Source organism: Hemitrygon akajei, chromosome 9 (genome assembly GCF_048418815.1).
Source record: "Hemitrygon akajei chromosome 9, sHemAka1.3, whole genome shotgun sequence".
NCBI classification, from domain to species: domain Eukaryota; kingdom Metazoa; phylum Chordata; class Chondrichthyes; order Myliobatiformes; family Dasyatidae; genus Hemitrygon; species Hemitrygon akajei.
The window spans coordinates 80,167,473-80,191,651 of NC_133132.1; the positions used below are offsets into that span (position 1 = coordinate 80,167,473).

Below are 24,179 nucleotides of genomic sequence, written 5' to 3' on the forward strand. Positions count from 1 at the left end.
TTGTTGTTGGGAATGAGAGTGAAGAGATGAAACTGTAAATGCTGGACTGCATTTACTTTGCTACTAGAGCCTACCTGAGCAACCGTTTACTCTACTACCTAGTTGATACAAATGCTGTAACCTCCTGGGAAAGTTTGGCAAAAGATGCAACTAATTCTGGAATGCATGGCAAGCAAGATGTTTTCTGGTCCTGATTCTCTTGCTAGAGCTACTTCTAGATTTCACAGGGAGCGAATCAAATTGGCTGAAATCTGCTGGCATTATCTCCCTGTTGTGGTAGGTCTGGCTTCTTTAGCATGGTGATGTGAGCAAACGCTGCTTGTCATTTAAAAATCACACTGATTCAATGCCTGGGACTTCATATTTTAAATTCATAAGCAACAATGTTGTTTCAGAGGAAATTAGAATGCTTTCTTCCTTGTGTTCACCTGTTTTATCTTCCCCATAAAAGTTACTCAAAGAAAAAGTTAAATTTACTTTGCTCTGCTGGGATTCCATTTACTGATTACCTGTCACCTATAGCTGTTAAGGAATCACCTAGACATTAGGATGTTTTACTGTAGTTTTGCTTTGGAAAATACAGATAACCTATAAATAGAATCACCAAGGTCAAATTTCAGCATGCCAAATTAAACAAGTCCTGACTCACTTGAATCAATCTTTCCTTCCTGAGGATACAAAGGGGTCAGTTTTGATCCCAGCAAGTGTTTGTTGCTCAGTTGGAATGCTGGAAGGCTTCATTGCTCACTTGACCAATGTCTGGTCCAACCACATTGTGGTGTGCACCAGCAAATAGGTAGCCTCTGCTCTGGACTAAAATGTCTGAAAACCAAGTTAAGCGACCTATCAGTGCAATATTTGTAAAAGAAAAAATGTGCGTGCTGAACAAACATTGCAACCTGAGTAAAACGCAGGCTATGTGGTTTGGATGGAGTCCACTGTGAAAGTCCATAATAATTTTTGAATGACTTTGTACAGCAAGAATGCCCTTGGCCTTGAAGGACTCTGGCAACCCATCAATTGCCCAGCAGTCCTGTAGAGCTTTTGCAAATGAAAACAACGTTAAAAATCAAAATCAGATAGCAATTATTAGCTGCTCAGGTATCATCTCTGCTTCAGGTCTAAGACCCTCAATCAGAACTGGGACAGAGGTAAAAAAACAAGACAATCCTCAGCAGCAGAGAAAGTAGTGGGTATTGGGTAGAACAAAGGGAAATTCTCTGGTAGGGTGACGTGACAGAAACACATTATGTTTCTTTCTCTATGTTATGTTCTGTATGAGCATGTCTTTATAAGGTATTAGTCAGACCACATTTGAAGTATTGTGAGCAGTTTTGGGCTTCATATTTGAGGAAGTACATACTGGCATTGGAGAGGATCCAGAGGAGATTAACAAGAATGTTTCCAGGAATGAAATGCTTAACATAAAAGAAGTGTATTTTGGTTATGGACCTGTGTGCAGTTTTGAAGAATGAGCGAGGATCTCATTGAAATCTACCAGATATTGAAATGTGGATGTGGAGAGGATGTTTCCAATAGTAGGAGAACTTAGGACAGAAGACATATATATGTATGTCCCTTTAGAAGATAGGTGTGAAGGAATTTCTTTGGTCAGCTGTTGGTGAATCTGTGGAATTCATCAGGAGATGGGTGTGAAGGCCAAGTCACTGGGTGTATTTAAAGTGGAGTTTGATAGGTTCTTCATTAGTAAGGGCGTCAAAGATTCAGGGAAAAGGCAAGAAAATGGGGTTGAGAGGGAAAATATATCGGCCTTGATTGAATGGGGGAGCAGACTCAATGGGTTAACTGGCCTAATTCTCCTTCCATGTCTTATAGCTTTACTGTGTTATGGTCTTACTGTATGACATACTCTGCAGACTGGTATATACCAACAGACAGAACACTGAGCCAAAATCACAGCTGGATATCTGGCAGAAAATCTCAGTTCTGTTACAGAAAAACAGAAAGAATCAGTCACCTGAAGTTGGAGAATTCAATATTGAGGCCAGAAGCTAAGTGTTGTCTACGAAGCTTATTATTGCACACCCTTGTAAAAGTATAGGAGGCTACAGATGGAAAAGTCAGAGTGGGAATGGAAGGGAAAATCTGCACTGCTTCTCAAAGGTAGAGCAAACTGAATTATGAACATAATTATGAACAAATTATGCAGGATGTTAATTAGAAAAATAAATAAGAAGTATCATTTAGGTCCCTGGAGGTGGAAGGGGGAGGAAAGTGGTAAAAGGAAAGGTGTTACATCTCCAGCAAGTGCATGAGAATTAAGAGAAATTGAGCTTTGTTTGAAGTGGACTCACAACTCACACTGGCATGGAACAATTTGCTCCTAAAATTCCTTCTAATTCCATGGAAAAATAAATCAAGCAAGGTACTTAATAACTCATGCAAATTAACATCCTATTAATGGATATTATTCCAGTTTAAATAAAATCTGCTGTATCTAGCTAAAGAACTTCTCTAGTATTTGATTTCATATCAGTAAGGGGAAAGTGGTTTCTCAACTGTAATTGACGTAAGAGATGAAATTTTGTTCTTATGTTTTTTCATCCCATGCTACCAGCTTGTTTATTACAACTTTCTCTAAACAACTTATGGTTTAATGCTTTACTTACTTTCCCCTGACAAAGTACTTTAAGATCTAGAGGTCCTGCACATTATTTAGTAATACATCCCTTTGGGTTAAGGGAACCAAAATATTAGATTATTCTTAAATTAACGTAACGTTCTTCTATGAAATACAAGTTGCCTATAACTAAAGAAACAGCTTATTTACTTCATTGAAAATTGCTTAAACCTTATTAGAAATGTTGGCTATGAAGCAGCAACTAACATATCAAAAGAGACAGGAAATAATTATCTCTGCTAAGTGTCCCATGGCATTAAATGGTCAGATTCCCCATCATGAGCATTGTGGAGTTATTGCTGGCAGGAAACACAACTGGACAGCCACTTACATTGAGTTGAGCAAATGTGAAAGGCTGAGTAATCCAAATCCTGAGTTCCTGAGTATACTTTACATCCACAAGGGCCTAGACAGGAATCTAATGGCTTGTTCTGCACAGCTGGAAACGTGTAGATGTGTCAGTGAATGTTTCAAAGGAGTCATCTTGATGGATAATCCAATCACCATCTTAAACTCTATCAGTATACACTGTTTGCTGTGCTCCCAAGTTCCTGAGGTAATTTTAGTCATTTTGATCTTTTAAAATTAATTTTTAATTAGTTGATAACACATACAGTAGAATAATGAGTATCATAATGACTCTGTGGAGACAGTTGCAGTAATAACAATGTTTTTGTTACCCTTCTGGTTAATGGAAATTAATTGTTATTTCCATTTCTCATTTAGGAGGTTTTTCTAAAATTGTTTGTAGACATGTGTCCTACTTTCATGCATTGTTCTTTTCTCATTGACTCAGACACCAAGAATCTTGATTCGGATAGCATACTGATCAATATAAAATTGGAACAAATTTTCAAAAGACAATTAGAGGGTTTGGGGGCAACAATGGAAGATATTCAGGGAGTCTTAATTATGGGAACAGTACAAGAAGACACTGATAGAATTGCTTTTGTTATTAAAGAGACAGGTAAGAATGGAAGATGATGAAAGCAGTTCCTTTGAACTCGATAATGGAGGAGAGGCATTGCAAGAAGGTAGACTAATCTGTCTTGTTATAGGCTGCAAAAGGGCTTGGAGTTGGTCACAGCCTCAAAAGACGCCAGTTGTGGAGCCTTTTTAATTATGTGCCTGTAATTCGCAATTTAGACCTAACACCATAACATAGGAGCAGAATTAGCCCATTCAGCCCATTGAGTTGGCTCCACCATTTCATCATGGCTGATTCATTTCCCTCTCAACCCCATTTTCCTGCGTGCTCCCTATAGCCTTTCATGCCCTGACTAATCAAGAACCTATCAACCTCCTCCATAAATGCACATAGTGACTGATGCACCATCAATGACTCTCCGAGACGTGAGGCAAGATATAGGCTTTTATTGGCTGGAAGAAAGAACAAGCAGCAATTGACCACCATACTACATCCTGGAGACTGAGGGCAGGGCTCAGGCTCCAAACGCCTTTATACCGGGGTCTGTGGGAGGAGCCACAGGAGCAGTCAGCGGGGGGGGGGGGGGGTCCAGACAGGTATATGTAGTTCACCACAGTGACATAACCTCCACAGTTGCCAATGGCAATGAATTCCACAAACTCACCATCCTCTGGCTAAAGAAATTTCTCCTCTTCTCTGTTCTAAATGGACATCCATCTGTGCCCTAGGGTTCTAGACTTCCCCACCAAAGGAAACATCCTTTTCACATCCACTCTATCTAGGCCTTTCAATATTCAATAGGTTTTAATGAGATCCCCCATCATTCTTCTAAATTCCAGCAAGTACAGGCCCAGAGCCATCAATTACTGCTCATATGAAAACCCTTTCATTCCCAGAATCATTCTCGTGAACCTCCTCTGATCCCTCTCCAATGTTAAATAAGGTTCCGAAAACTGCTCACGATACTCCAAATGAGGCCTCACCAGTGTCTTATACAATCTCAGCATTAGATCCTTTCATTTATATTCTAGTCCTCTTGAAGTGAATGCTAACATTGCTTTCAACTTCCTCACCATCGATTCAACCTGCAAATCAACCTTTAGGGAATCCTGCACGAGGACTCCCAAATCCCTTTGCACCTCAGACTTCTTGAATTTTCTCCCCATTTAGAAAATAATCTATGCTTTTATTCCTTCTACCAAAGTGTAGGAGCATACACTTTCCGTCACTGGATTCCATCTGCCACCTCCTTATCTATTCTCCGATCTGTCTAAGTTTTTCTGCAGACTCTCTGTTTCCTCAACACTAACTGCCCCTCCACCTATCTTTGTATTGTCCACAAGCCTGACCACAAAGCCATCAATTTCATTACCATAATCATTGGCAAACAACATAAAAAGAAACGGTCCCAACCCAGACTATTGTGGAATACCACTAGTCACTGGGAGCCAATCCCAAAAGGATCCCTTATTCCCACTATTTGTCTCCTGTCAATCAGTCAATGTTCTATCTATGCTAGTATCTTTCCTGTAATATCCTGTGCTCCTATCTTCTTTAGCAGCATCATGTGCAGTACCTGGTCAAAGGTCTTCTAAAAATACAGGTACACAACATCACCGATTGATCTTTGCGCTATCCTACCTGTTATTTCTTCAAAGAATTCCAACATATTTGTCAGCCAAGATTTTCCCTTTCGGAAACCCTGCTGACTACAGCCCACTTAGTCAAGTGCCTCTAAGTACCCTGAAACCACATACTTAACAATGGACTCCAACATCTTTCCAACCACTGAGGTCAGGTTATCTGGCTTATAATTTCCTTTCTTCTGCCTCCCTCGCTCCTTAAAGAGTGGAGTGACATTTGCAATTTTCCTGTTCTCTGGAACCATGTCAGAATCTACTGATTCTTGAAAGATCATTATTAATGCTTCCCTAATCTCTTCAGCTACTTCTTTTAGAACCATGGTGTGTAGTCCAACAGGTCCAGGTGACTTACCTACCTTCAGACCTGTTTCCCAGGCACCTTTTCCCTAGTAATAGCAACTACACTCACTTATGCCATCTAACATTTCTGAAATACCAGCATACAGTGAAAATTGATGCAAAATACTTATTCAGTTTGTCTTCCATTTCCTTGTCCCCTTTACTACCTCTCCAGCATCATTTTCCAATGGTCTGATATCTACTTTCACCTCTATTTTACTTTTTATATATCTAAAAAACGTGTTATTACTTTTGATATTCATGTTTCATCTTTCCCCTCTTCACAGTTTTGTAGCAGCCTTCTGTCATTTTTAAACATTTCCCAATCATCTAACTTCCCACTGTTTTTGTTTTATTATATGCCCTCTTTTTGCATTTTTGTTGGCTTTGACCTCCCTTGTCAGCCACAGTTGAATCATCCTGCTTTTAGAATACTCCTTCTTCCTTGGGATGTATCTATCCTGCGCCTTCCAAATTCTTCCCAGAAACTCCTACCATTGTTGATCTGTCATCATCCCTGCTACTGTCCCCTTACAATCAGCTTTGGCCAGGCCCTCTCCCATGCCTCTTTAATCCCCTTTACACCATCTGACTTTAGCTTCTCCCCCTTAAATTGCAGGGCAAATTATTTCATATGATGATCACTGTTTCATAAGAGTAACTTTGCTTTAAGCTCACTAATCATATCCGGTTCATTACATTACATTCAATCTAAAATTGCTGATCCCATAGTGGGCTCAACCACAGGCTGCTATCTCAGAGGCATTCCACAAATTCTCTCTTTTGGGATCCAGCATCAACTTGATTTTCCCAATCTATCAGCAAATTGAAATCTCCCATGATTAACATAATAATGTCTTTTTGACCTGCTTTTTTCTATCTCCCACTGTAATACGTAGACCACATCTTGCCTACTGTTCAGAGGCCTGTAAATAACTCCCATCAGGGTCTTCTTACCCTTGCAGTCTCTTAAATCTACCCACAAGGATTCTGTATTTTCTGATCTATGTCACCTCTTTCTAAAGATTACCAACAGAACTAATCCTCCTCCTCCTCTGCCTAGCTGTGTGTCTTTTCAATAGACTATGTATTCTTGAATATTAAGCTCCCAACTACAACCATCTTACAACTATTACTCTATGATACTTAAAATATCATACCTGCCAATCTCTAACTGCGCTACAAGATTGTTTACCTTATTCCATATACCATGTACATTAAAATATAACACGGTCAGTCCTGTATTTGTCACCCTTCTTAATTTTGTCACTCTTTTACACTGTAACCCATCCCACTAACTGCAAGTTTGCCCGATCATCTACCTATCCTTCCTGACAATCTCACTATACACTACCTCTGCTTGTAAACTGACATCCCGATCATAAACCCTATCACTCTGGTTTCGAACCCCCTGCCAATTTTGTTTAAATCCTCTCTAACAGCTCTAGTAAACTTGCCCACAAGGGTATTGGTCCCCCTCAGGTTCAGATGCATCCCATCCCTTTTGTACAAGTCATTCCCACCCCAGAACAGATCCCAATGATTCATAAATCTAAAACACTGCCCCTGTACCAGTTCCTCAGCCACGCTTTCACCTGCCAGATCTTCCTATCCCTACTCTCACTGGTGCATTGCACAGACAGCAATCCAGAGATTGCTACCCTGGAGATCCTGCTTATCAGCTTTCTACCTAGCTCTCTAAATTCTCTCTTTAGGACCTCCTCTCCTTTCTTTCCTATGTGATTGGTGCCAATATGGACCAAGATGACTGGCTGCTCACCCTTCCTTTTTAGAACGTCATGGAGATGAACCCAGACACCCCTGAGTCTGGCACGTGTGAGGCAACATACCAAATGGGTCTCTCTATCACGTCCTCAGACTCTCCTGTCTCCTCCTCTAACTATGCAATCTCCTATCACCACTTCATTTCTCCTCTGGGCCCTTCCCTTCTGAGCCACAGTGCCAGAGACCCAGTCAATGTGGCTTCCCTCATTAGGTCATCCTTCCCCCACCCCCCAACAGTATCCAAAATGACATACTTGTTATGAAGGGAATGGCCACGGGAATACTCTGTACTGCCTACCTACTTACCTTTCTTCTCCTGAGAGTCACCCATTAATCTGCCTCCTGCAACCTCAGGGTTACTTCCTCCCTGCAGCCACTATTTATCCACAAAAATAAACTTGCAGATGTTGTGGCTCAAAGAATACGTACACAATGCTGGAAGAACTCGGCAGGTCAAGCAGCATCCGTGAGAAAAGAGTAGCCAACGTTTCAGGCCGAGACCCTTCATCAGGAATGGCTACTCTTTTCTCACGAATGCTGCCTGACCTGCTGAGTTCTTCCAGCATTGTGTACGTATTCTTTGGGCCACTATTTATCTCCTGACATTCCCAAGGTCATCCAGTTGCAGCTCCAGTTCTTTAAGATGTTCTCTGAGGAGCTGCAGCTTGGTGCACCTGGTGCAGATGTGGTCATCAGGGAGGTTGGAGGCCTCTCAGAATTCCCACATCTCACACAGAGCATAGAACACAGCCCCAGGAGGCATTCTTACTGTTCTAGCTCTCCATTAACAGATAAAGAACGAGCACGAAAAAGCTTACCAGATTCTTACGTCACCCACACATGTCATTGCACAAGCCTGTTGAGCCAAAGCCTAAAGTCTCACCACTCTAACACTGTCCCACTCCAACAATGCCCGCTCCACTTGCTCCTGCCTTATTTTTATTTGACCTTGCTAATGAATCCAGAAACTCCGATTGGTTGCTGTTCAAGCTCCAAAATAAAAAAAAACAGCTGTGAAGCACTGATTTTTAAAGCTCCCTCTTCAACCTGGGTGAAGCCACCTTTACTTTTTACCTCTGAATTCCAATTGGTCACAATTTAATTAGGGGGATTAAAATTAGTGCAGATCTCACTGTTCCTGGCAGTACTGGCTCAGAAGGGTAGGGAAAGGAAGAGGATGGCAGCAGTGATAGGGGACTCTCTAGTTAGGGGGTCAGACAGGTGATGCTGTGTATGCAGGAAAGAAGCACGGATGGTAGTTTGCCTCCCAAGTGCCCGGCTCCGGGATGTTTCTGATCAAGACCATGATATCCCGAAGTGGGAAGGAGAACAGCCAGATGTCATGGTACATATTGGTACCAATGACATAGGCAGGAAAAGGGAGGAGGTCCTGAAAACAGACTACAGGGAGTTAGGAAGGAAGTTGAGAAGCAGGCCCGCAAAGGTAGTAATCTCAGGTTACTGCCTGTGCCATGTGACAGTGAGTATAGGAATAGAATGAGGTGGAGGATAAATGCGTAGATGAGGAATTGGAGCAGGGGGCAGGGATTCAGATTTCTGGATCATTGGGACCTCTTTTGGGGCAGGAGTGACCTGTACAAAAAGGACGGGTTGCACTTGAATCCCAGGGGGACCAATATCCTGGCGGGGTGGTCTGTTAAGGCTACTGGGGAGAGTTTAAACCAGGATTGCTGGGGGATGGGAACCAAACTGAAGAGGCAGAGGGAGAGGCGGTTGGCTCACAAATAGAGGAAGCTTGGAGACAGTGTGAGAGGGAGGATAGGCAGGTGATAGAGGAGGGATGTGCTCAAACTGAGGGTTTGAGATGTGTCTATTTTAGTGCAAGGAATATTATGAACAAAGCGGATGAGCTTAGAGCATGGATCAGCACTTGGAGCTATGATGTTGTGGCCATTACAGAGACTTGGATGGCTCAGGGGCAGGAATGGTTACTTCGAGTGCCAGGCTTTAGATGTTTCAGAAAGAAAAGGGAGGGAGGCAAAAGAGGTGGGGGCTTGGCACTATTGATCAGAGATAGTGTTACGGTTGCAGAAAAGGAGGAAGTCATGGAGGGATTATCTACGGAGTCTCTGTGGGTGGAAGTTAGAAACAGGAAGGTGTCAATAACTCTACTGGGTGTTTTTTTATAAACCACCCAATAATAATTGGGATATCGAGGAGTAGATAGGGAGACAGATTCTGCAAAGGTGTAATAATAACAGGGTTGTCATTGTGGGAGATTTTAATTTCCCAAATATCGATTGGTATGTCCCTAGAATTAGGGGTTTAGATGGGGTGGAGTTTGTTAGGTGTGTTCAAGAAGGTTTCTTGACACAATATGTAGATAAGCCTACAAGAGTAGAGACTGTACTTGATCTGGTATTGGGAAATGAACCTGGTCCTTAGAAATAACCTGGATGAGGAAGCGGAGGGATGGGTTAGTAAATTTGCTGATGACTCAAAGGTTCGGGGTGTTGTGGATAGTGTAGAGGGCTGTCAGAGGACGTTAATAGGATGCAAAACTGGGCTGACAAGTGGCAAATGGAGTTCAATCCAGATAAGTGTGAGGTGGTTCATTTTGGTAGGTCAAATATGATGGCAGTATGTAGCATTAATGGCAAGAGTCTTATCAGTGTGGAGGATCAGAGGGATCTTGGGGTCCAAGTCCACAGGACACTCAAAGCTGCTGTGCAGGTTGACTCTGTGGTTAAGAAAGCATACTGCACATTGGCCTTCATCAATCATGGGATTGAGTTTAAGAGCCAAAAGGTAATGTTGTAGCTATATAGGACCCTAGTCAGACCCCGCTTGGAGTACTGTGCTCAGTTCTGGTTGCCTCACTACAGGAAGGACATGGAAACCATAGAAAGGGTGCAGAGGAGATTTAGAAGGATGTTGCCTGGATTGGGGAGCATGCCTTATGAGAATAGGTTGAGTGAACTTGACCTTTTCTCCTTGGAGCGACGGAGGATGAAAGGTAACCTGATAGAGGTGTACAAGATAATGAGAGGCATTGATCATGTGGATAGTCAGAGGCTTTTCCCCAGGGCTGAAATGGCTAACACAAGAGGGCATAGTTCTAAGGTGCTTGGAAGTGGGTACAGAGGAGATGTCAGGGGTAAGTTTTTATGCAGAGAGTGGTGAATGTGTGGAATGGGCTGCCGGTGGTGGTGTTGGAGGCGGAAACAATAGGGTCTTTAAGAGACTCCTGGTTGGATACATGGAGCTTAGAAAAATAGAGGGCTATGGGTAAGCCTAGGCAGTTCTAAGGTAAGGATATGTTCGGCACAGCTTTGCAGGCCAAAGGGCCTGTATTGTGCTGTAGGTTTTCTATGTTTCTGTGTTTTTGTAAGAATTGTCAAGTTTAATATATATGGAAAAATTTGCAGCTTTAATAGGTGACTGCTGAGCCTTACTACATACTCTCTTTAAAAACTACAATAAAAAGAACAGTGAGCTATACAACATTTATACTCACTGTATAATAAAGAGAAAAGGAGCAGATTGTCTCTCTGGTTTGACTGATGTTGAATATGATTGTACCTGGAACTGAAGATATAGCTTCAAGTTTAATTAATTGGTGTGAATGGGAATTTAAATAAAACACATCAAAGGAAATTATTCAATAAAAGAAAAACCAAAAACTATTTTCTCTTTATTGTAAATATTGCCCCTAACTTTATTGTGAAAAGCACAAGGTCTCAATTTTTTATAGAGATAATGAGAAACACACAGATTCTATTTTCATTGTAATACAGAAACTCAAAGTCCCACCACACCAGGTTCAACACAGCTATTACTCTTCAACTATTCCGTTCTTGAGCCAAAGCCCTAACCACAGTTTAGCTACACCATGACCACTTTGCACTAAAATGGACTTCATCTTTCTGTTCTAATTGTGTTCTTCCTTATAATAATTTATGTTTATATTTTTTCTTGTGATTGGTGCTATATGATGCTATGAGCTTGTGATGCTGCTGCAAGTAAATCTTTCTTTGCATCTGTTCATTCATGTACTTGTGCAAACTCAGGTTGAGTTAAGTTCAAGGCTAGAGCTAACGAGCTCCCTTTGGAATTTTTGATCAATGTAGGCACAGAGGTGTGTCCCAATGCAACCAAAGTGCCACCTCACTGAGGTGTTGAAAAGCACACAAGTTCAGTTTCTGTTGTATAATCAATTAGACAATGCTCTGATTGTTATTTTTACAAATAATTTTATTCTGAAATAAATAATTTTTGTTCAGTATTGATTACAATATAACTCACATTTTCGTTTTGAGAACCAGTGTTCTTTGTATTACTTCTATTTTATTTGTTTGCCCTTTAAATCAGATGAAAAGAATTATGTGGCACAGTGCACCTGCATGTTTTATAATACCAGACTCTCCCTCCAGCAGCTGCTTGTTAAACATTTATGATTCAGTTACTTTGGCATTAAACACACAGAGCTTCCTCATGTGGTGTTAATGGTGAGGAAAACTTGTTTTTCTCAATTAAGATTTGTAAAAGAGCAATTAAAAACTCACATTTATAAATTTAAGAAGGATTAAATTAATTGACCCAGGATTATCAGCTTGGTAAACATTATGAGGTTAAAAAATCTGCAGAGATATTGCTTTTGCCTTCACTTGTGTTTATTGCTCCCTACACTAGTGCACATGGTAAGTTAAAATCTACTGGCGTTCAATTAAACATATATATGTAAGTATTGAGTCCTTCAATTCACAGGACACGTAGATACATTACTAGTTTGTAATGTGGATAGTTTGGTGAATGCCAGAAGCTTTGCATCAAACTATATTTTCTCCACATATGTAATCTGGACATAGCATTTAGCTGGCATCTTTAATCACGAGGTACCAAAGGAAATTATGTGCGAAGAAGATATCGTAAGTAGATGAGTTAATTTTGTGGAGTGATATTTCTAAATTTGTCAGAGTTATTATGAATTTCTTGATGTCAACTCCAGTTAATGAGGATAAGTATAAACTATTGGATGGAATATGCATTACAAGTGAATAAATAATAGGGGCTTTAGTATTGTAAGATGATACATACTGTACAATCCCAGATTATAGGTATCCCAGGCTGTGAAAAGAAGCAAGGAAGGAAATCACAGAGGTTATCACTACAACTTTTCAATCCTTCCTGGTCACGGGAATGGTGTCTGAGAATTGGAGAACTACTTATGTTGCACCATATTTTGAAAATGGACAAAAGGGTAAACTAAGAAATGACAGGCCAGTGGATTTATCTTTAGTGTTGAGCAATTACTGTCATCTACAAGACCTTCCTTTAGAAAAACGCAGATTAGAGAAGTGCAGTTGATGTGTATCAAATGAAGGTCATGTTTGACTAAGTTCTATGAACTCTTCAAGCAGATAACAAGAAAGGTTGATAAGGGTAGTGGCTTTGTTGTAATCCACATGGATTTTAGCAAGGCTTCTGACAAGGCAGACTGGTCAAAAAAAATCTAGAAGCACATGAGCTTAAGGCAAAATGGATACATAATCAGCTCAATTGCAAAGAAATTGGTTCAACTTCAGAGAGTTGTGAACTCAGCTCAGCATATCACAGGAACCAGCCATATTTCAATAGTCTTCCTGCCTCAGTAAAGCAGCCAGCAAAACCAAAGACTTTACACACCCCAGACGTTCTCTCTTCTCCTGTCTCCCATCAGGCAGAAGATACAAAAGCCTGAAAACACATATCACCAGGCTCAAGGACAGCTTCTATCCCACTGTTATCAGCCTCTTGATTGGACCTCTTGTATGACATGATGGACTCTTAGCCTCACATTCCACCTCTTTATGATGTTGCATGTTATCATCTATCACTGGACTTTTACAGTGGCTCTTATACATTCAATGTATCTTGGTCCACTGTATGTAACAATAATAAACCAAAAACAAAATGAAAAATTAAACATATCCATAAGACAAAGGAGCAAAATTAGGCTATTTGGCCCATCAAGTCTGCACCACCATTCCATCATAGCTGATTTATTATTCCTTTCATCTCATTCCCTTTAATGCCCTTACTAATCAAGACCTATCAAACTCCATCTTAAATATACCCGGTGACTTGGCCTCCACAGCTGCATGTAGCAATGAATTCCACAGATTCACCACCCCATGGCTGAAGAAATAAGTATTACTTCTGTGACAGGAAGTAGTCCACGGGGCTCATTTGTAAGTCCCTCCCCTTTTATTGTTACCATCTTCGGACATGGCCCAAGTGCAGAGTGAAAGACACTGAAGCAGGTCGATAGTTCACAGACTTTAATGCCAACAGTGTTAAAGAGGAAAGAAAACAATATGCGCTAGGCCAAATAGAACCATAGAACCATAGAACACTACAGCACAGTACAGGCCCTTCAGCCCTCCATGTTGTGCCGACCCATATTAAAAAGTACTAAACCCACACTACCCCATAATCCTCCATTTTTCTTTCATCCATGTGTCTGTCCAAGAGGCTCTTAAATACCCCTAATGTTTTAGCCTCTACCACCATCCCTGGCAAGTCATTCCAGGCACTCACAACCCTCTGTGTAAAAAACTTACCCCTGATGTCTCCCCTAAACTTCCCTCCCTTAATTTTGTACATATGCCCTCTGGTGTTTGCTATTGGTGCCCTGGGAAACAGATACTGACTATCCAACATATCTATGCCTCTCATAATCTTGTAGACCTCTATCAAGTCTCCTCTCATTCTTCTACGCTCCAAAGAGAAAAGTCCCAGCTCTGCTAACCTTGCTTCATATGACTTGTTCTCCAAACCAGGAAACATCCTGGTAAATCTCCTCTGCACCCTGTCCATAGCTTTCACATCCTTCCTATAATGAGGTGACCAGAATTGAACACAATACTCTAAGTGCGGTCTTACCAGAGATTTGTAGAGTTGCTACGTGACCTCTCTACTCTTGAACTCAATCCCCCTGTTAATGAAACCTAGCATCCCATAGGCCTTCTTAACTACCCTTTCAACCTGCACAGCGACCTTGAGGGATGTATGGATTTGAACCCCAAAGTCCCTTTGTTCATCCACACTCTTAAGTAGCTGACCATTAATCCTGTACTCAGTCTTCTGGTTTGTCCTTCCAAAATGCATCACCTCACACTTGTCCGGATTGAACTCCATCTGCCATTTTTCTGCCCAACTCTGCAGCCTGTCTATATCCTCTTGTATCCTTCGACCACCTATAGCTCCATCCACAACTCCTCCAATCTTCGTGTCATCCACAAACTTACTCACCCATCCTTCCACCTCTACATCCAGGTCATTTATGAAAATCACAAATAGCAGCGGTCCCAGGACAGATCCCTGCGGCACTTCACTAATCACCGACCTCCAGGCAGAATATTTTCCTTCCACAACTACCCACTGCTTTCTTCCTTTTAGCCAATTTTTTATGCAAACAGCCAAGGTTCCACTTATCCCATGCGTCATGACTTTCTGGAAGAGTCTCTCATGAGGGACCTTGTCAAATGCTTTGCTAAAGTCCATGTAGACCACAACCACTGCCCTACCCTCATCAATTTCTTTTGTTACCTCTTCAAAAAACTCAATCAGGCTCGTGAGGCACGATCTTCCCTTCACAAAGCCATGTTGACTATCCATGGGTAGACTGTACTTCTCCAAATGCTCGTAGATCCTATCCTTAAGAATCCTTTCCAGTAGTTTGCAGATCACCGACGTAAGACTCACCGGTCTATAGTTCCCAGGTTTCTCCCTATTACCTTTTATAAACAAGGGAACTACACTTTCCATTCTCCAGTCCTCCGGCATTTCCCCACAGCCGAAGAGGATTCAAAGATCATAGCTAATGCTCCTGCAATCTTTTCTCTCAATTCCCACAAAAACCTGGTGTGTATCATATCCGGCCCTGGGGATTTATCTATCTTAATGTTTTTAAGAAGATCCAGCACTTCTTCTTTCCTAACCTCTACATTGTCCAGCACACAGGCCTGCTTTACTTTGACTTCATCCTGATCAAGATTCTTTTCACTCGTGAATACTGAAATAAAGTATTCATTTAGAACCTCCCCAACCTCCTTTGCTTCCAGGCACATGTTGCCCTCTTTATCCTTTAGCGGTCCCATCTTCGTTCTCGTCATCCTCCTATTCTTCACATACGCATAGAACGCCTTGGGGTTCTCCTTAATCCTACAAGCCAAGGCCTTCTCATGCCCCCTTTGAGCTTTCCTAAGTCCTTTCTTTAGCTCCTTCCTGGCTACCCTATATTTCTCATGAGCCCCTCCTGCTTCCTGCATCTTATATATAACATATGCTTCCTTTTTCCTCTTGACGAGTTGCCTCGCATGTTTCATCAGCCACAGTTCCCTTTTCCTACCATTTTTTCCTTGCCTCAGTGGGACAAACCTATCCTGAACCCAGCTCAAGTGGTCCCTAAACTTCTCCCACATTACTTCTGTGCTTTCCCCTTTGAACACTTGTTTCCAATTTACTCTCGCTAGTTCCTGCCTCATCCCTTCAAAGTTAGCCCTTCCCCAGTTAAGCACTTTACCATTTTGTCTGATTTTATCCCTTTCCATAGCTATGCTGAAGCTAAGGGAGTTGTGGTCGCTCTCACCAAAATGGTCCCCCACCAAGAGGTCTGTCACCTGACCAGGTTCATTACCCAGAACTAGATCCAGTATAGCCTCTCCTCTCGTCGGCCGGTCCACATACTGTGTCAGGAATCCTTCTTGAACACACCTGACAAATTCAGCCCCATCTATCCCCCTTGCACTCAGGAGGTGCCAGTCAATATGAGGGAAGTTGAAATCACCCATAACTACTACCCTGTATTTCCTGCACCATTCTAAAATCTGCCTGCTTATCTGCTCCTCGGTGTCACGAGGGCTATTTGGGGGCCTATAGATTACTCCCAGCACAGTGATTGATCCCTTCCTATTTCTGATTTCCACCCAGACTGACTCCGTGGACACTCCTTCTGCAGCATCCTTCCTTTCTATATCCGTGATACTATCCCTGAGCAGCAATGCCACTCCCCCCCCCCCTTTTCTACCTCCCATCCTATTCCTTTTAAAACACCTGAACCCTGGGACCTCCACCTCATTCTATTCCTATTCTCACTGTCGCGTGGCACGGGCCGTAATCCCGAGATTACTACCTTTGAGGTCCTGCTTTTCAACTTCCTTCCTAAATCCCTGTAGTCTTCTTTCAGGACCTCTTCCCTTTTCCTACCTATGTCATTGGTACCAATATGTACCATGATCTCTGGTTGTTCTCCCTCCCACCGCAGGATATCTTGGACGCGATCAGAGACATCCCGGACCCTGGCACCTGGGAGGCAAACTACCATCCACGTTTCTTTCCTGCATCCACAAAATCACCTGTCAGACCCCCTGACTATAGAGTCCCCTATCACTACTGCCTTCCTCTTCCCTTCCCTACCCTTCTGAGCCACAGGGCTGGACTCTGTGCCAGAGGCATGGCCACTGTCGCTTCCCCCAGGTGGGCTGTCCCCCCCCAACAGTACTCAAACAGGAGTACTTATTGTCAAGGGGTACAGCTACAGTAGTACTCTCTAGTACCTGATTCTTCCCCTTCCCCCTGCTGACTGTGACCCATTTCTCTGTCCCCCGTGGCCCTGAAGTGACCACCTGTCTGTAACTCCTCTCTATCACCACCTCACTCTCCCTGACCAGATGAAGGTCATTAAGCTGCAGCTCCAGTTCCCTAACACGGTCCCTTAGGAGTTGCATCTCGATATGCCGGGAGACTCCAGGACCTCCCACATCTGACACCGACCACGGAAAACTGGCCTCACACACATACTACTTCCTTTAGCAATCAACAACTGCCTCACCTCGTCCCGTTACCGCCGAAGCCCGTGGAGCCAAAGCCCTTTCACTCTGCTGCCTCTCACTCCACTGCCCGCTCCCAACAGCTAACTAAATAGGGCAGCTAACTAAAACTCTCAAACGGAAAAACAAAGCCTACACTGCGGCTGAAAAGAACCACTAAAATATAAAACGAATACAACTAGTCTTCTGAGTCAGTTGTAATTCACTTTGGGTGTGCAAGAAGGTATAAGGACAAACCAGAAATTAGCAACAAGAGTAGATCACTCTGCCTTTCAAGCCAGTTCAACCTTTTAATCCTATGAGTGAAAAAAGTGAGAGATAGCTTTATTCTTAAATAGCGACTTCTAGTTTAGATTCTCTCACAAAGGAAAACATCATCTCCACATTCACCTTGTCAAGACCCTTCAGGATCGTAAAGTTTTCAGTTAAGTAGCCTCCTACTCTTCTAAAGTCCAGCAGAGACCAGCCCAGCCTGGCAAATAAGTTTCAAGATTGTTCTCTTGTCACTCTTCAGTGCATGAGTGTAAGAGAATGAAATGATTGTTACTCCAGATCTGATGCAGCATAAAGAAAACACAAAAAGCAAGAAGAACACAATAAAAAACACAATAAATTTAAAGGCAGCCCTATAAAACACAAATGTACAATTAACTGTAAATACATAGGCTGATTGAATGTACAGAATGATGAATGAAGAGAAGCAGTTTCAGCGACAGGTTACTATCGATGCAATGCTCCTCAGACAGGATGAAGAGGTCAATACTCCCCAATGCCATTAGGCTTTACAATTCTACCGCCAGGACTTAAGAACTTTTTAAAAGCTATTATTAATGCTTTTTGAGATAGTGATTTAGATGCATATCATATTTTTTTTACTGAGTTAAGTATTGTATGTAACAGTTTTGCTACAAGTGTATGGGACATTGGAAAAAAGTTGAATTTCCCCATGGGGATGAATAAAGTATCTATCTATCTATCTATCTATCTATCTATCATAAAGTGACACTAGGTGATGTAGTAGCCCGCCTATTCCAGGTAAGGCAATTAAGAGATGACATTGAGTGATATGGAGGGAAAGAAGGCTTAGGAATGTACATCCAGATAACCTTAAAGGTAACAGATCGTACAGTAAGGCAGCTATAAAGGCACATGGGATGTTGTCTCTCATTAGCGGAGCCACAGAATATAGAAACAGTACTAGAACTCTCGACAAAGCTTCTACACCACAGATTGAATAATGCACAGTTTTAGGCAATATATTACAGAAGAGATAGGTTTGTACTGGTAAGAGTGTAGAGGTTTATAAAGACGTGACCTGCTACGAACTACAACAAAAGCTTGGATAAACTAGGAAAATTTAAAAAGTGTCAAAACTAGATATTTCGGGCATTCTTTTTTGTGCCTGATTTCCAGCAGCTGCTGATTCTGTCTTTCACCAGTCCAGCATACACTTTCTTTTCTCACTCTAACTGCTTTGTTAATCTTTTAACAATATGACACTGAAAGCATTGCATCACTTGGGTAACCTTGGGCTCCAACCTGTCACAGACACTCCCTTTGTCCTCTCCACCCTCCCTTCCCCCCACCACTTTCAAATTCTGATGAAAGGTCATTGACCTGAAACATTAACTCTATTTAGACCATAAAACTCTCATACATAAGGACAAAACTAGGATATTTGGCCATTGGGTCATCTTCACCATTCCAACATGGCTGATTTATTTTCCTTCTCAGCCTTTGACGTCCTTACTAATCAAGAACCTATCAACCTCCCCTTTAAATATACCGATTTCTCTCTCTGCAGATGCTGGATATTTAGTTAACAATTTCCATTATTTTCTGTTTTAATTTTTAATTTAGCTAGGGTTACGTTGTTTGGATCATTAGAGGTTGAGGGGAGGCTTAATAAAGATGTGTAAAGTTATGAGGAGTCGAAATACAGTAATTAGGAGGGACTATGTTGCTTAGCAAAGCAGTCAAAAACCAGGAAACATCGAGTTCAAATAATTGATAGAGAAATTGGAGGAGAAATAAGGAAAAATGTTTTATACAGAAAGTGGTAAGGTCCGGGAATTTACGACCCAGAAGAGTAGTATTGACGTAAACCCTAACAGTACTCAAATGTCCACTTGAAGAGCTGTGACATGCAAAGGTGTTCCTGGAGCTAGAAGGTGGGATTAGTCAATATAGCTCTTCTATAATCAGCAGACATGGTGGGCTAAATGGTCTCTTACTGTGTGATAAATTTTCTATGGTTTTAGCCTCTGAAGGAGTTCTATTTTTGTTACACCTTCCACCCCCATCTATTATAATCTTCTCTTCTGCGACATATATTGTACTATTCACAGCACTCAGAGCAGACACTAATAGTGATACTGAGATAAATCCTAGGATGCTCTGGGACACACCATCAGTGAGGTAACCTGAGCTCATTGGGTGTATCGGGTCTTTCAACATCAGACACCGTCACCCAGGCACCCCAGCCAGGGTTGATCAGGCCCAGGCTTGTGTCCCAGCTGCATTGGTCCATGGGTCACACCTCTTGACCCACAGCCATTTAGAGGCTTGCTCAGCAGCCTTTGAGCAGTGACATTTTATGAACTACTGAAAATCCCTGTTCCCTACTGGCTCAAAACAGCAATGGAAACTGCCAAAGGGTCTCAGCCTGAAACGTTGACTGTACTCTTTTCCATAGATGCTGGCTGGCCTGCTGAGTTCCTCCAGCATTTTGTGTGTGTTGCTCAGATTTCCAGCATCTGCTCTTTATGTCTTGTTTGTGAATGGAAACTGTTTCCAAAGTTACGAAAATTGGGGCAGTTACGAAATTATCCACGTTAATTATATCTGATGAGAATAGCTCTGAGCTTCATTAATGCATGAGAAAATTCACCAATTCTATAACCCAAAGCCTTTGTGGCTTTGTTGAAGTCCTTGCCTATGCTATGGAATAGAGTTGGAACAGTTAGCATAATACTAAGACAGAGATGCTGTAAGATCAGGGTCCAATCCCTGCTGCAATCCATAAGGGGTTCATAGGTTTCTACATGACCCTGTGCATTTCCTCAGGGTGCTAATGTTTCCTCGTGCATTCCAAAGAATTATGGTTAGGGTTATTGTGTCGTGAGCATGCTATGTTCTTGCCAGAAGTGTGGCGACACTTGCCCTGCACAATCCTCAATGATTTAATCTGACGCAAGTGACAACGTCCCTGGTAGAGTGATCAGAGGATGTGCAGACCAGCTAGCAGATGTTCGCAGTGACATCTTCAACATCTCCCTGAGCGGCGCCACCATTCCAACGTGCTTCAAGGCCGCCACCATCGTCCCCGTGCCGAAGAAGTCTTCAGTGTCCTGCCTCAATGACTACCGTCCCGTTGCACTCACGTCCATCATCATGAAGTGTTTCGAGAGGCTCGTCATGAGGCATATCAAGACCCTGCTGCCCCCCTCACTGGACCCCCTGCAGTTTGCGTACCGTCCCAACCGCTCAACAGATGACGCCCTAACCCGCCTGAACAAAAAAGACACATATGTTCGGATGCTGTCCATAGACTTCATTTCAGCATTCAACACAATCATCCCTCAGAAACTGATCGGAAAGCTGAGCCTACTGGGCCTGAACACCTCCCTCTGCAACTGGATCCTAGACTTCCTGACTGGGAGACCTCAGTCAGTCCGGATCGAGAGCAGCATCTCCAACACCATCACACTGAACACAGGGCTCCCCAGGGCTGTGTGCTCAGTCCACTGCTGTTCACTCTGCTGACCCATGACTGTGCTGCAACACACAGCTCGAACCACATCATCAAGTTTGCCGATGACATGACCGAGGTGGGTCTCATCAGCAAGAACGACGAGTCAGCTTACAGAGAGGAGGTGCAGCAGCTAACGGACTGGTGCAGAGCCAACAACTTGTCTCTTAATGTGAACAAAACAAAAGAGATGGTTGTTGACTTCAGGCGGGCACGGAGTGACCACACCCCACTGAACATCGACGGCTCCTTGGTAGAGATCGTAAAGAGCACCAAATTTCTTGGTGTTCACCTGGCAGAGAATCTCACCTGGTCCCTCAGCACCAGCTCCATAGCAAAGAAAGCCCAGCAGCGTCTCTACTTTCTGCGAAGGTTGAGGAAAGTCCATCTCTCACCCCCCATCCTCATCACATTCTACAGGGGTTGTATTGAGAGTATCCTGAGCAGCTGCATCACTGCCTGGTTCGGAAATTGCTCCATCTCGGATTGCAAGACCCTACAGCGGATAGTGAGGTCAGCTGAGAAGATCATTGGGGTCTCTCTTCCTACCATCACGGACATTTACACTACACGCTGCATCCGCAAAGGAAACAGCATTATGATGGACCCCATGCACCCCTCATACAATCTCTTCTCCTTCCTGCCATCTGGGAAAAGGCTCCAAAGCATTCGGGCTCTCACGACTAGACTATGTAACAGTTTCTTCCTCCAAGCTATCAGACTCCTCAATACCCGAAGCCTGGACTGACACCTTGCCCTACTGTCCTGTTTATTATTTATTGTAATGCCTGCACTGTTTTTGTGCACTTTATGCAGTCCAGTGTAGGTCTGTAGTCTAGTGTAGCTTTCTCTGTGTTTTTTTTTACGTAGTTCAGTCTAGTTTTTTGTACTGTGTCATGTAACACCATGGTCCTGAAAAACATTGTCTCATTTTTACTATGCACTGTACCAGCAGTTATGGTCGAAATGACAATAAAAGTTGACTTGACTTGACTTGACTTGACATTTCACTGGGTGTTTCGATGTACATGTGACAAAAAAGCTAACCTTTTGAAGTTGAATGTAGTTAGTACTTTGACTGTGTTAGTCAGCTCCTAGATAGGGTTTTTGGGCTGAGTTTGTGAGGAGGCAGTTGTTCTCAACTCCCTCCTCACATTCACATGGCAGGCCATTCCAATCTGGGATTTTTTAATGTCAGTGGGCAAACTTCACACTAATTCCAATAGCTTCCTTGCAAACTATTTAGATAACACTCCCATTTAAATACTAGTTTTCATGTGCATTTTGCCTTTGCAAAAAGAAATCATTTTTAATACACTTCTGATGTCTGACAATTATTATATTCAGGAGTCAATGGTATGAATAAGCAGATTTGTTTGTATGTTTAAACCTTGTTGGTTTACTGCCACAGTTTATAATCACTTTATCTGTTGCATGCTAGATTTACAGCAGGGCTGTAGGATTTGGACTGTCACCATCTCACTTTGCAGTGATAGCAGATCCACATGACCCAGTCATTACAACAGTTATAGCTCTGCTTATGTTGTAAAAAACAGAGTTCAGGGACATAGCCAAACAGTCAAAAAGTCCCTCCAATTTAGGACCTTTGCTGGGAAGAGGGCAGAATGAAAGGTTCCAGACGTCATGCAGGTGTTCAGGGAAACAGTACCAACCCCAAGTTAATAAAAACAGGCAAAATTAATTAACATTCACTCTGACAATAATCTAATGCAAATGGTTTCCTGCATCATTTATGAGGAAATAAACTTAATCAATAAGGATGTGTATTCTGTGTTTGTTTTAGGCAGGTGGCTGCAATTTATTGCTTCACAAGTGGTTTCTTCCCAAACTGCAGGTATTGCCTGCACCTTGCTAATCTGACCAAGATAATGTCAGCCATTTCCAAAACACATAGATCATTGTCAATTGCACTGGGGATTAAAGTGGCTTGTGGTGAGGTAAACATCACAGCCAGTATAAAACATAACTCATCTCGAACATTGTAAGTATTTCAGATAGGATATTAAACAAGGCCTGTCTGCATGCTCAGAGAGATATAAACAATCCCATGGCAGTATCTTGAAGTAGAGTTTGTCTCTGACTCTACATAATCAGAACGATTATGAGGTCATTATCGTATTGCTCGTCACAAGCTGACTGCTACACTGCTTCAGAAAATGTTTTTATTGACAATATCACATTGTGACATCCTGTCCTTGTGACAAGTGCTGCACAGTGGTAAGACTTTCTTTACTATGCAAAATGTTCTATGTGGCAAAGACAGGCACCTATTCTCTGGAAGTGGCAAGCAGCTGTTGGATTTGTGCTAAAAATTAAGAAGTAATCTCTCCTAAATTGCTCATGGTTCTATTGCCTTCACATTCAAAGAAAAATGGAAGATTATGGTCACTATCATAGAACATAGAACCATAGATCAATACAGCACAGTATAGGCCCTTCGGCCCACAATGTTGTGCCGACCCTTAAACCTTGCCTCCCATATAAACCCCCCCCCCCCCCCCACTTACATTCCTCCATATACCTAGGTCTCATATCACCAAAGTCTCTATTGTGTTTCCTCAAAACCTGGATATATTCTATCCAGTTCTGGATACTTACCCATTTTGCGTTCAGCTAATGTTTCCAATGGTTCCGTGCTATCAATTTCTAACATAGCCAATCTCTCAACTGTCTTCACCATGATTATTTTGGAAGTGCCCTCTTTCCTGGTGAAGACAGATAAAATAAAACACACATTTAGTACTTAGACCAGAAGGCATAGGAGGAGAATTAGACCATTCGACCCATCGAGTCTGTTCAGCCATTCCATTATGACTGATTTACTATTCTTCTCAACACCATTCTCCTGCCTTCTCCCCGTAACCTTTGACGCCAAGGTCCTGCTGAAGGGTCTTGGCCTGACATGTCAACTGTACTGTTTTCCACAGATGCTGCCTGACCTGTTGAGTTCCTCCAGCATTTTGTGTGTATTGCGCATATGTTGACCCTTTCATTCACTGGGCCATCTTTGTGAACCTCCTCGAGATCCTCTTCAATGCCAGCAGATGCTTTCTTAGCTAAGGGGTTCAAAACTGCTCTCAATACTCCAGATGTGGTCTAACCAATGGTTTATAAAGACTCCACATTACATCCTTGTTTTTATATTCTAGTCTTCTTGAAATGAATGCTAACATATACTGTGCCATCTGAAAATATCGTGCTTAATGGTCCCCACTTCTCCGTGTACCTCCTTTTTAAT

The 24,179-nt window shown here is 42.3% G+C and overlaps 1 protein-coding gene across 1 annotated transcript in view; it reads left to right on the top strand.

The window, feature by feature from the left end:
• The first annotated feature begins 1,217 nt into the window (after positions 1–1,217).
• Positions 1,218–24,179, top strand: part of LOC140733296 (SH3 domain-binding glutamic acid-rich-like protein 3) — a 234,651-nt gene continuing 211,689 nt past the window's right edge. Inside the window, exon 1 of the mRNA XM_073056436.1 lies at positions 1,218–1,221. The gene's annotated coding sequence lies outside the window, so the exon portion shown is untranslated. The remainder of the gene's footprint in view (positions 1,222–24,179) is intronic.